Genomic DNA, 12,527 nt, shown 5'->3' on the forward strand with positions numbered 1-12,527 from the left:
AAATGATTGATAGATGAGCGAACAAGAGAGATGAGAGGTTCTTGAAGAAGTCCAATAAAAGTTTATGGTAGCTAAGTCTAAAAGGGTAGCAGTAGAGATAAAAAGAAGATGCTTTTTTTTGTGAGAGTTGATAGAACTTGCTGTTAGAGTTTATTTTTAGGGTGATGAAATTAAGAAAAAAGGCGAAGCAAGGAGACAGCCTCAATTAAGTAATTGAATATAGTGGCTTGGGCAAATAAATCAATGGTGTTTTCATCACTTAAAATAAGAAAGGCTGGGGCAGAAATAGGTTTAGGGGGGTGGGAATCAAGATGCTGAGAAATGTTTAATTTGAGAGGCCTTCTGCACTCACATGGGCATGTCGGTTCGGAGCAGAGAGAGACACACCTGGACTTCAGGAGAGAGTTTAGGATGCTGAGCTATAAAGCTCCAAGTTACCCCAACCGTCAGAAGGGAGAGGAAGATATTTGAAAAAGAGATTCTGACAGACTCCAAGGTTCCTTCTTTTCCCCGAGTCCTGGAATATTACAAAGCTTGAACATTAGGTAAGTCAAACCGGATGTCAAGGAGAAATGAGCAAACCAAGAAAACCTGGACACGTTTCCTCACATTTCAACGCCCCTTGTGCCTACATATCATGTATTATTCAACCCACGGGAGCCCGCACATGTCATCCAGGAAGTTGGGGGGAAAGGCTTCCAAGGGCGGCATCCCCAGCCAGGGGCCCATGGTAACTCTCCATCCACCCACTCAGGCCTGCAGGTGGCTTCACAGGGCACACATCCTCCCACTTCTTCAGGGGGAGGTGCAGAGGCACTAGGTTCAAACGGGGGCAAAACTGAAATGGTTCTCTTTTCCCTCCTCCAACTGGCTAATCCAACTTTAAAAAAATAACTCAAAGGGGCCTAGCACTCCGTGATTGAAGAAGGCAATAAACTGGCCGGGTCGCATGTATGATCGGGAATAAAGAGTAAGTGACAAAAACAAGATAAATGGAAACATGATCAAAATAGAGCCTTTTGTGAGATCTAATGATTGGGATTCTCTGCCTGGGATCCGGGCTCAGAACCCAGCAGGGTCTGAGGTGAGCTTGGCAGTGGGGGACGGAGCAGCGTCTCTGAAGGGCTGCAGAGGAAGCATGAAAACCCAGGCTCTGAACGCACCGCGCACACTCATCTTCAGAAGATGGTCCCCCAGGCGCCTCTGGCAAGTGTTGAGCTGTTAGCCTTGCATCCTCGCTCAATTCTAAAAATGGATAATTAAATTCCATCGCTCTAATGAAATTCCCCCTGTCATTTACACTGCAGAGAGTGTGCAGGGAGGCTTCTGGGAGACTGGGGAGGGGGTGGGGACAACCTAAGCAGGAGATCACTTACACAGCACAGAGCAAAATAGAGACGAGTCGTGAACCGATGAGGGTGAGCCTGAGGGTGACTGGGTGAGAAATTCAGGGCTGGATCTGGACAAGATTAGATCAAAGCGTCTCAGGTACCTTAGGGTCAGGGCTGTGCCCACCGAACAAAACCCGGATAGCTGCCAAATGTGTACTCAGCTTGGTGTTATGAACATCTGGACTTGGCTCACCCTGGAGAAACATACACGTAAATTGAGAGCTAACAGCTCTCTTCCCTACTCAGAAATCTTCCAGAAAATGAGGATGTGACCATAAAAATGCATACGTTGTTCTTACACTCACTGCTGCTATTACTGGGCCCATGACTGACAAGGAAGGAAGAGGGCATGAAATTTATGCAAAATTTTAAGCATACATATTTATTAATATACATGTGTGGTTCTTGTTGAAAACTGAAAGCTTAGTGCGCTGAAAATTCTTATAGAAAAAGGCAGACAATATTAACTCATATTCCCTCTCGGGTGTGCAGAGATCACTGAGGCCCTCAAGATGACCTTGGAGCCCAGCGGTTCTCAACCTGTGGGTCGCGACCCCTTTGGCGGTCGAACGACCCTTTCACAGGGGTCACCTAAGACCATCCTGCATATCAGATATTTACATGACGATTCATAACAGTAGCAACATTACAGTTATGAAGTCGCAACAAAAATAATTTTATGGTTGGGCCACAACATGAGGGACTGTATTTAAAGGGCCAGAAGGTTGAGAACCACTGCCATAGACGGTTCTGCCCTGGTCAGGGGGACAGCGCAAGCCCAGGAAAGTCTGGCCTGATACCCTGTGTTAAGTTCTTCTTCTTTATCTAACAGTGGGAGCTTGCCACTGACCCTCCCAGGGAGTTCATACAGGAACTTGGAGATCCATGGAGATGCAAAAAATATGTACATTCCTATTATACACCTAAGACAGGAGCCGGGAGGAGGTGGGGAGGAATGAATTAAGGAAGCCACTGTGACAGTGAAGTGCATTGTTACCTAGATATTCATGCACTCTTGGCTTTTCAGTTGATGAACTTTTCACACCAGAAGTGGGGAAATTAATCAACTTTCCCTCTCTGCACGTCTTCCTCTATCTTCTCCCCTGTCTCACCTAATTATTTTGCACTCAATATGGACGGAGACATTATTCTCATTTCAACTTTCTCTACAAAGCTCCGCTGTCCTCACCTGACTCTGGCACACATTCTCACCTCCTCCAGCATAACCTGCCTTTAGCGTCTGCAGCAGCTCCTCACACAGACACACATGGGAAGCTCCTTGCCTTCTTTCCTGATCTTAGTGCCATGTTGGGGCCTCTCCTCCCACCTGGTCGCACTAGTGAAACGTCTCCATTTCTCTGGCTTCCCTCAACCCCCTCTTCTCTCCTCCCAGTCATCTGGATGAAAACCATATTGTCCAAACGTGTTGGTGACAACTCTCCCAAGACCTTGTGAAGTCCCTATAAAGCAATGACCTCCATGCAAAAACTCTCAGGGCTGTTGCTGACTCTGCTTGACATGATTAACAAAACACAGGTGACGAGGGGGACTCTTTGGATGTGTTCAGTTTCTGAATATTTCATGACATATAGACTAAACTTCTGGAAGGCGAAATAAACATTGTAATTACTACCCAGGGCTTTCCCATTATGTAGATAAACTCTTCTCTTCTGTGAAATAATCCATTTACATGCCTTCCGAACCATCCTGGGAATTTAAGACCTTTTGAACGCTAAGCTAACTAAGGCCCTGGACATCATCTCCCGGGTTCCACAACCATTTGTGTGCCGGCTGCATTGACATCCGTCCTGTGTGACACATTTACAAAGGACGAGACACAGCCTCGCATGTGAAATATAAGATGATTCTATGTCTTAAGTACTTAAAGCTTATTACCAAAATAGGTGTGCAATGTTGCCGTTATAAATATCATGCTTAACACCTTTTGATTCTTTTTTACTCTGAAGTGTTCAACCTATTATGGAACAAAGAAAGGCTGCCTTTTAAATCTCACTCACCCCGGCTTCCTCCGAGATGGATGTGCCCCCGTCTGAAGCTCAGCTGCACATAAAAGCCCAGCGGTGCCCCGCCGTAAATCTGTTTTACATCAGCTTTTATGGGAGCCAGGCCTGGGCTGGGCTTCATTATCCTCTTTTTTCTTTCTTTCTTTTTTTCTTTGACTTAAAAAGAAATATAATCTCCAACCGACTCAGATCATTTGCTTTGTAAATAACACACATTCACTTGCCCTTAGAGAAAAACCTCCAGGGATTCTTGGCACCCATGGCATGATGTGACCAGCCACCTGCTTGGGAAGGTACCCCCTGGGGTCATTTTTCAGGCACGGTGCTCCCCCTGACCCAGCCAGGACCTCTGGGCCACACGGCTTTGCTCTGGTGGGGCCATCACCAGTACTAACTCTGCAGGACTAGGTCCCCAACATGCCATGTAGAAAACATGGTCGTCTTGAGTCCACCATGTGGTCCTCACAGAAATGTCCTAAAATAGGGTGAGCTTCGTTCTGAAGTTGCTGTTAGGTGCTGTGGTTCTCGGGTCTGATCACATTTGTCCTTTTTGAGCTATGTCTACTCATTCCAGCCTTTTAACTACGCGGTAAAAGATCTGAATTATATTCTAATCAACACCAATTTAATGAAAATTAAGGGTGGAATTATGTGAAGAACAATGGAATAAGAGGAGCTCTAGGTTCATCGGCTGAATGATTTGGGCAGGTTCATTTCTCTGAGCTGCCGCTTCCTCGTTGTTGAAATGAGTAGCTATTACCAGATCATCTGAGAGGCGCATCGGATTCTGCCTGGCTCTCTGAGACTGGCGTTTTATGACCAGTGTGCCTATCACAGAGGATATAAACCACTAGTCCTTGACTGGGTTTTATCTAGCTTGGGGTAATATTCTTTGGATCCCCAACAATTGAGTCCAGAGAATGTTTTCTTGCTCAGATAGCTGTCTTATCCAGAACATAAATTCAGGAGACTGAAGGATAAATTGAAGCTGAGGACCTTTTATCTAGAAACAATTTAATACTTAAAATACTCTGCTAGGGTTAAAATGGTAGATTAGAAGCACGCAACTTTGCCTCCTCTTTCTCCTAAGAAACAACTAAAACGGAAGTATAGAAAGGAAAAAGATAATATGCAAAAGCTATGAGAAGAGGAGCTTGGATATGTGGGCGTTGCTTACAAACAGGCACTTTAATGCATTCCGTGGAGACAGAAAGCAATGCTAACAGCCCTCAGAGGGGCTAACAGATGAGGTGGGATCCTGCTTGCCCCGTGGAGCCCGATGAGGTCTGGGCTAGGAGTGAGCAGGCACAGCAAAGGGAGGAAATGAAAAGTCAAACTGAAGACAAAGGGGAGAAATGGCTTCTAAAAAAGTGGAACAAATTGTGGAAAGTTAAGACTTTTAGGTAAGTGTGTTGGTATTCTTTGTATAGTTCTGCCCCATACCACCCAGAACCCAAAGTCAGAATTCTCAATAATTCCTTCTTAAATATTAATATACAAATAAGAATTGCTGGAAATATGAGAACCAGCAGTGGGAAAGTGAAGGGGTTAGATAAACAAAGTAAAGGACCCTGGAAGAAAAAGACATAATTTTGAAAACAGAAAATAACTTTCATTATCATCATCATCATATCATCATCAACTGAGAGAGATGCAAGAAGATACTTTCTCCATTATTGCATAAGAATGAACTCACAGGCCTGGCCAGTGTGGCTCACTTGGTTGTGCATTGTCCCATGCACCAAAAGGTCACCAGTTCAATTCCTAGTTAGGGCATATGCCCGGATTGGGGACTCCATCCACAGTAGGGGGCATGCAGGAGGCAGCCAATCAATGATTCTCTCTCATCATTGATGTTTCTCTCTCTCCCTCTCCCTTCCTCTCTGAGCTAAATAAAAATATATATTTTAAAATGTAAGAGCTAAAAAAATTTACTTCTAGGCCACTGTTTGTTAGGAAAATATTTTAGGATGTACTCCATAACCCCAGAGGAGGGAAATGTGTGAGCCAAGAGACAGGGTTTCATTGAAGAGAGCAGTAGAGGACATACCATGACCGCTGTGGTGTGTGAAGTCTAAAAAGTCCAGCATAGAGATTGGAGGATGGAGGATGGAGCTCCAGAATAGAGGTGAGCAGGAAGAAATGGGGACTTCTGAGGGTAGACGGTATAATTGAGAGTTTGAAAAATAACTGAAGGCATGACAAAGGCAGTGGTCCAAGAGAAAGGTAATTAATTCCCCATGAAAAAAAAAATTGTACAAGAAATTCACGTTCTACATAAGAAACAATGCAAAACGAGGTATGATTTTAAGCAAGTGACAGGGTGTGAGAAGAGTCTATTTGACTGGGGCTCTGGGAACAGGCTCTCAGAGGGTGCTCCCACAGGAGGGAAACGTAAGCCCAGGACTCTCCTTTGCCAGTCACTGAGTAATATTTTTCATGGTTACAATAATGTAAATGCTATTTACTAGTCTTCAACTTTTTTTGTATGTATTTTTATTGCTTTCACAGAGGAAGGAAGAGGGAGCGAGAGATAGAAACATCAATGATGAGAGAGAATCATTAATCAGCTGCCTCCAGCACACCCCACGCTGGGGATCGAGCCCACAACCGGGGCATGTGCCCTTGACTGGAATCAAACCCAGGACCTTTCAGTTCATAGGCTGACGCTCTATTCACTGAAACAAACAGGCTAGGACCAGTCTTAAACTTTTAAAGAAACACCCGTGGACAAAAATCAGAAGCCTTGTTTGGGCCACAGACCAAGAAGAAAATGATGTATTAGCTGTGTGGATGCAAGAAAAGGGGCAGGACAGAGAAGGGGAGGAAAGAAAAAATGGCGAATTTGGGCTTTAATACCCTTCACCATCCCCAGAAACGATGCAGGAGATACTGTCAGAAGTTGATGCTGCAAAAATAAGGATTTAAGTCTATATAATGTAATCAAATAGGATATTTTTAAAACAATAAAAAATGTCAAATATTGAGAGATCTTGCATGTGAGAGAAGGGAGCATTAATAATTTAAGTTCTCACCATTCATAATATTGAAGTCATATATGGATACTGACTAAAATTTAAAAATCAAGAAATGGAATTTTCAGTTGATTTCCCAGGCTGCTGTTAGGCCCTAGATTAAAACATGGACTCCACCTTGGCTCCATGTCACAGAGACGTGGGGAGCTTCACAGAAGGGGGGTGTTTGTTCCCACCCCAGAGACTAGGCTGTCATTCCCTTGGGGTAAGTGAGACTGAAGCTCTAAGATTTTTTTCAAGTCCACTGGCCTAAAGGGGCTAAGGAGGGATGGGGACTAGAGGCTGGTGAGGGTGGAGCCAGGGATGGTTTTTTTGCATCATCAGCTGCTCTCTGCTGTTCGGTTTATTATCGCAAGCATGTATTCTCTTGGTGGAAATTTAATTTACAACATTAAAAGCAGATTTAATAAAGGGGAACATCACTGAGTTCCAGAGCCCAGGTGAGGACAGGTCATGGTGGTTCGAGAGCATCTTAGCCTGCTGGGCCTTGGGGTGGAGGAGTCAGCAGGCATCCTCCCACCCTTCCCTCCTCCCACCCTTCCCTCCTCTTACCCTTCCTTCCTCTCTTCCTTTACAGAGGAGGATGGGGAGCAGGGTGAGTAATGGGCTGCCTGGGGTCAGGAAACTACTCAGAAGCAGGGGCAGGACTCACCTTACCAGCCCACTTCTCCTCTGGGGCCCCCACTGTTCATCTCCCTCTCGCTTTCTCTTCCCCCAGTTCCGTGTTTTTCCTTCCCCTGTAAATGCACCCTTTGCACCCTTCGCTCTTTCCTCTGCCTCTTCCCGACTCCCTTCACTGAACTGCAGGGTGAAGAACAGAGACCACACCTCCCCGGGAACACGGCACTGCCTGACTTCATTGAAATGTGTTTTCTCGTTGCCTCATCTGCTTCGGCCACTTTCTCTTTCAAAATAAACGAACTGATCTTGCATTTTACTTCTGCTGGGTGTTCAGTTTCCTCTCCCCGGGCCAGCCAGTCGCCAGGGGGAAAAGATTTCCTCATCCTGACGGCAGAGACCTCCTTTCAGAGACAAGAGCTGAGCTGAGCACGTGACCACCTGGTGAGATACATCATCTTACAGAGAAGCCCAGGCTACTCTTTGCCTGGCTGTTTCTGCTCTCGGTTTCTTCTTTTCAGTTACCTGAGTGTGAAGGACACATAGATCTCCATCATTCTCCCCACAGCCAGGGGGACGTATGACAGGGCCAAACACAAAGGCAAGAGATTGATAGGCCCCAGGACATCCTAATTAATAGCAACCGCTGGGCCTCCCCCTGCCTTCCACTTCTGAGGGCCCTAGACATGCAGCCGCAGCCTCCCATAAAGCAGAGCGTGCTGACACGAGAAATAAAATATCGTATTGATGCTCACATAATGCTTTATATGCATCCCTGAGCCATGCCCTGTGCTTAAACTCCAGCCTTTTAGTATAATTTTAGCCTTAGAACTTAACATTTTTACTGCCTTTTTCTCAAAATAATCAATATTGATTTTACTGTGTCTGTTATTATCCTGACATTCGGATTTATTTTCTTGCTTTGCTTTGCATGAGATTGTAGTTTATAGAATTAACATTTATTCTACTCTCTGGGGAATTCGCGGGATAAGTCTCCTGCCCCATTGGCAAATCATTCTGCTTATACTGTATTGAAAAATAATAATTGGCTTTGCACCCTCATCAGGTTTGAACAGCTCTATTATTTTTATGTTTGCTGGTACGCTGATATCATCTTGCAGGCTTTGGACTGTTAGGGACTCAGTAACCTGAATCCATTTAGTGAGGCCCCGGCTCCCAGCCGTCTCAGAACCTGTCTGCTTTGAACAGCACCACTAAACACACCGATGCTCCACTTCCCAAATCCAATTTTTACCACTGCCTTGTGTGTGTTTGTATAGATGCAAGGAACCCACCTTAGGCCCAGATATAAGGTTTCTTTCCTGGGCAGTGGTCACAGGGAATGACTGGAGGAAACAATAGCACCAAGAAAGCGAGCCTTTACATTCATATATTCGCTGTGGTTTATGCGCTGGAATATTTCACGAGGAAGCTAACCTTTCAAGGAAGCTGCGAGATGTACTGGAGAGAGAATGAAATCAGAAGCCAATGAGCCTGGGACCTACTCTGTAGTAATTGTATGGCCCTAAACATTACCTAACTTCTCTGAGTCCTGTTTTCACAAGAACTAGAGCATGGGAATATGCCTATTGTTTGGTCGCTGTGTTAAATAAACGGCATCGTGTAGAGTGGTTCATAAATGTAGTTATCTGCAAATATGTGTTTATATGAAGTCAATTGTAGGGGTTTTTGCAACACAGTTGTGAGGAGACCCACCTATTCATTTTCTCCTTAATGTATTCACTCAACAAATGTTTATTTAGCACCTGCTCTGTGGATGGCCAGGCTCGGTGCCAGGTGCTAACATTTCAAGTGGGCTCGGCCATCTTTCTCTTCGTGGATCTCAGAGCAGGTTGGAAAAGCAGGCATGGGTCCAATCGTCCCTCAGACAGAAAAACGACAGCTGGGATGAGGTCTGAGGACAGGTATGAGGAGCCACCAAAGCCTATCATAGGAACAGGACCCTAGGAGGAGGCATTTAAGCAGAGAACTGGAGGAGGAGGAAGAGGTAGCTTATTACTAAGATGTCAAGAAAAGCATTCCCGGCCTAGGCAATAGCATACACAGCAGCCTCCTGGCCAGAAGGAGCTCAGAGAGCCCTGGGAACTGAAGAAGGGTCAATGTCCCTGCAGAGGGTGGGACACACGGGACAACCACCAGGACAGAGGAGCCACAGCCCCACCAATGAGGCCCAAAGAGCAGGGTCAGATGGCAGCGTTGGTTCTGGGTGATGAGTTTATGAACTGCCTGCATTTCCTCCTTTACAATTCTTTTATATTAAAGAAAAAGACTAATAAGTAGCCACCCAGGAGGTAGGGATGGAAGTGAGAAAACATGTGCCAGGATGGAGGCGGGCGAAATCAAGAGCAGGACATGCAGAGGATGACTTAGGCCAGTGATGGCGAACCTATGACACGCATGTCAGAGGTGACACGCGAACTCATTTTTTGGTTGATTTTTCTTTGTTAAATGGCATTTAAATATATAAAATAAATATCAAAAATGTAAGTCTTTGTTTTACTATGGTTGCAAATATCAAAAAATCTCTATATGTGACACGGCACCAGAGTTAATTTAGGGTTTTTCAAAATGCTGACACGCCGAGCTCAAAAGGTTCACCGTCACTGATTTAGGGAGAAGTCTGAATTACGGTCGCACAGGCAGGCATGTGCTGTGTCCCTCATGAATACATCCAGTGCATGTCATGGGGAGACGTGGGATTTGGAGGCGCTGGGTCGGATAGGGTCACAGATGGACAGACAGATTGCATCTGTGAAGAGGAAAAGCAAAACAAACAGAAACAAAACCAGCATGGTGCAGTGAAGCCGACACTGGCCAGGCTCAGGGCTTATTCCAGGGCCCACCGGTACTTCCTGGGATTAACTAACAGTGAGTCTGCTACTCTCGTCTCCAAAGACATCTTTATCTTGGGCAGATCGCTTCTCAGTTTCAGGGACCCTGCAGTTCCCTCCTGCGGCTGATTTGCCAAGTTCCCGCTGCTCCAACCTCCTGCCTTTTTCTCCAGCTGGACCAGGAGCTGTTAGAGGCCATGCTCCCCAAGAGCTCCTCCAGATAGGGGTGACCTCAGTTCTGTGGGAGCTCCTCCAGGTAGGGCCAGTCTTGGTTCTGGGCAAGCTGCAGGCTGGGGTTACCTCAATTCTGGGGGGACCCAGGTTGGGGTGACCTCAGTTCTGGGGGGACCCAGGTTGGGGTGACCTAAATTCTGGGGGAGCCCCTGGTTGGGGTGACCTCGGTTCTGGGGGAGCTCCCCAAGGTCGGGGTGATCTCAGTTCTGGGGGAGCTCCTCCAGGTTGGGGCAACCTTGGTTCTGGGGGAGCCCGTCCAGGTCGGGGTGATCTCGGTTCTGGGGGAGCCCCAGGTCGGGGTGACCTCGGTTCTGGAGTGGCCTTGGCTAGAGACCCCTGGAGCCAGCAGAGCGCAGGAACACGTTGCCACACCGACCTGCTCGTCTGACCCTGACACTCAATTAGCGGAACAGACGGTGTCTAACGTATGCTTGACACTGATATGATTTAACGTTAATAACTGCTTTTCAAATATTTATTACAATGGCTGTTTTAATAAATATTTCATGAACACTATTTTTTTTTCCCAAAAACCCTCTGTTGCCAGCTTTGCTGCCTTAATTTGCCTTAATGAGGATTTTAAAAATTCAGTGATAAATTGCTTCTTGCCAGTGCACAGGAGGTGAAGAGGGCGCATATGGAATATCCGTCATCTGGGGTGGCAAACCCAGGAAAAGATGAAGAACCAGCACAAAACCCCCGCAAGAGGGACAGACAGCTGCTCCTCGGCTCCTTGGAGGAGAGAACCCAACCTGTCCTGCGTTCGGGGAGACACAGGGCAGCATTTCCACGACAGAGAAGGACGCAGAGCCCTTGGACAGGAGACTGAGGAGCTGGGATCTCCTAAGAAATCCTGGAAGACAGCCTGCAAAGGGAGAATGGGGCCAGCCTGCTCCTCGGAGGGGTGGAAAAAGGAGGGACAGGGAAGCCCTCAGGGCCTCTGCAGCCTGACAGTGGAGCACTGGGGCCTGGGTGTAGCTGGCAGGAGGTCTCAGAGGCAGGAGAGGGTTCCCTGCCCCTCCCCCACTGTAACCTGAGCACCCTGCCCCCCTCTTGGCATCCTGTTTCCCAGGTTGCCTGCTCTGCCTGCACCTCCCTGTGGGACCAGTCATGCCCCTTTCCAGAGAGGGTCCTCAGAGAGCCAATGAAAGCTATTCCTCTCTGCAGAAGACGAATTCGGTGGCTTCTTCCTTTTTTTTTTTACTATTTCTGAAATTGGGACACCTCTCCCAACCCCTGTGCTTGTTGCCTGTGGAAGTGTGCGCTTTTACAACAATGAAGCACGCTGTCACGGAGCCGATGCTGCATCGAAGAACGAAAAACCACGGCACACTGCGGGGCCAGCAAGACCCAGTAAGTTTGCAATGAAGGCCTTCCTCACCAGGACCCTGGCACCGGGGCCCCGAGGGCTTCCAGCTGCCACTCTCTTCCACGAAACAGTGCCAAGGACGGCACTGGGCATCCTCACCGTGGCTATCAACGCCTACCCCACCCCTCTCCCTGTCATGCTGTGTTCAGACGACTGGGTCCTGCCTGAGTCTCCTCACCTTGGTCTGGCCAATCATCCTTCATGGCAGGACTTGAACCAGCTCTCCATGCCCCGTGTGGCTATGGAGAGGCATTGGCACCTGCTCGCTCTGGTTCCTGGGCCTTCCTGGACTGGGGGACTGGCCCCATATGCTTGCCAAGGGGCAGAAGAGTTCCCTTAAGTGACAGGCAACCCAACTAAAACCCTCTCTACCTCCCTCAGTCAGCCTCTAGTAGGGACCACTTCAAGGACTGTGCATGTGGCCACCCCCAGCCTTTTCACTCCCCTAGATCCGTCTCAGCCTGGTGTTTTAGTCTTCTGCATTTTATACCCAGCCCTGTTGCCTTAACTGACTTCAAATGTTATGGACCTCCACAGAAGGGACAACAAGCACAGCGAACACTATCAGACCTTTACTTGTGTGCCGTGCCACATGCGGTGAATGTGAAGAAGAAAAAGGTGTGGAGCCCTAAGCGGTTTGGCTCAGTGGATAGAGAGTCGGCCTGCAGACTCAAGCGTCCCGGGTTCGATTCTGGTCAAGGGCAGGTACCTTGGTTGCAGGCACATACCCAGTGGGGAGTGTGCAGGAGGCGGCTGACTGATGCTTCTCTCTCATGGATGTTTCTGACTCTCTATCCCTCTCCCTCTCTGTAATAATTCAAATATATATACATATATATACATATATACGTATATATATATATATATAAAGGTGTGGAGAGGAGAGAAACAAAATCACAGGTGTTCGGGTTTTTCAGTTCTATGATCTAGACATGTACAGAGGCTGTGAGTTCGGTATGTACACTGCCGGTAAAGGTGGTGGCAGAGGGATACAGGGGGACACA

Source organism: Myotis myotis, unplaced genomic scaffold (genome assembly GCF_014108235.1).
Source record: "Myotis myotis isolate mMyoMyo1 unplaced genomic scaffold, mMyoMyo1.p scaffold_m19_p_20, whole genome shotgun sequence".
Classification (NCBI taxonomy): domain Eukaryota; kingdom Metazoa; phylum Chordata; class Mammalia; order Chiroptera; family Vespertilionidae; genus Myotis; species Myotis myotis.